At 38.6% G+C, this 1,698-nt stretch overlaps 1 non-coding gene across 1 annotated transcript; it reads left to right on the forward strand.

Annotated features, from left to right (window-relative positions):
* The first annotated feature begins 758 nt into the window (after nt 1–758).
* LOC129672632 (U6 spliceosomal RNA) lies at nt 759–865 on the forward strand. The gene has a single exon (XR_008719521.1). It is a non-coding gene; the product is annotated as a U6 spliceosomal RNA (small nuclear RNA).
* Nucleotides 866–1,698: the final 833 nt, after the last annotated feature.

Here is a 1,698-nt window from a genome sequence, read left to right on the forward strand (position 1 = left end):
CTTCCAAGAATATTCTGAAGAAAAAAAGATAACATTAGCAGACCCTGGTATATGAGGTATATAAGAATATATTGGTATAGTGCTTTTAATATATATTACGAGGTATTTGGATTTTAAATTGTTTAGTATATAAATAATCAGACAGGCTAATGTAACAATGCTGAGAAGCAGTTTTAAACACACAAAGGAATTTGCTATATGATAGATTAGGAGTTTTGGGCAGGAAAAGCACATACTTACCTGTGCCTGGTGTTATTACAACCAGGTATGTCACTCACCAGGTCCACCTTCACATGGAGTGGAACCTCTAATGTAGCTGGCAAAATGGCTCAGCCTTTGCTGCCAAGCCTGACAACACAAGTTCAGTTCCCACAACCAACAAGGGCAAAAGCGAACCAAGTCCTGGAAGCTCTTTTCCGGTCTAGATACACAATGCACACTCACACACACGTCATAAATGCACGAGATGATGAATAAAATGAAAACTTTAAACTCAAATGAAACAAGACAGCTATCAGAAAGCACAGGAGAAATCAGTCAGAGACTTAGAACCATTTCTAAATCCAGATGCCATGAAGAAAAAAAAAAAAAAAGAATTGAAAACTTTTAGTTCTTCAACACTAGAACTACTGTGTAGACCAAAACAGACTTCTGAATGAAACATAAGAGCAGCAACTAACAGGAAAGATGCTTCCCACTCATATTCCATGACACTCCACGTCACTTGCAATAAAACTAGAGTTAAAGTCACTTGGGTGGTGCTCGCTTCGGCAGCACATATACTAAAATTGGAACGATACAGAGAAGATTAGCATGGCCCCTGCGCAAGGATGACACGCAAATTCGTGAAGCCTTCCATATTTTTGTGGATCAAAGATATCAACATAAAACCAAATACACTAAATTGATCAGAAGAAAAAGTGGGTAAGACATTGGAACTCATTGGCACAGGAGACAACTTCCTGAACAGAACACCAACAGCACAGGCTCTAAGAGCAACAATCGATAAATGGGACCTTATGAAGCTGAAAAGCTTCTGTAAAGCAAAGGACGCTGTTGTCAGAATAAAACGACAGCCTACAGATTGGGAAAAGATCTTCACAGACCCTACATCTGACAGAGGGCTGATATCCAGAATATGTAAAGAACTCAAGAAGTTAAAAAAAAAAAAACAGCAAATCAAGCAATCCAATTAAAAAAAAATAGGATACACAGCTAAACAAAGAATTCTCAGTAGAGGAATACAGAATGGCAGAAAAACACTTAAAGAAATGCTCAACGTCCTTAGCCATCAGAGAGATGCAAATCAAAACGACCCTGAGATTTCACCTGACACCCACCAGAATGGCTAAGATCAAAAATTCAAGTGACAACACATGCTGAAGAGGTTGTGGAGAAAGGGAAACCCTCCTCCATTGCTGGTGGGAATGCAAACTTGTATAACCACTTTGGAAATCAATCTGGTGCTTTCTCAGACAATTAGGAAAAGCGCTTCCTCAAGATCCAACTATAACACTCCTAGGCATATATCCAAAAGAGGCTTAAGTACACAACAAGGACATTTGCTCAACCATGTTTGTAGCAGCTTTATTTATAATAGCCAGAACCTAGAAACAATCCAGAAGTCCCTCAGTTGAGGAATGGATACAGAAATTGTGGTACTTTTACACAATGGAATACTACTCAGCAATTAAAAAT

This window comes from Psammomys obesus, unplaced genomic scaffold (genome assembly GCF_907164565.1).
Source record: "Psammomys obesus unplaced genomic scaffold, mPsaObe1.curated_primary_1811, whole genome shotgun sequence".
Lineage (NCBI taxonomy): Eukaryota > Metazoa > Chordata > Mammalia > Rodentia > Muridae > Psammomys > Psammomys obesus.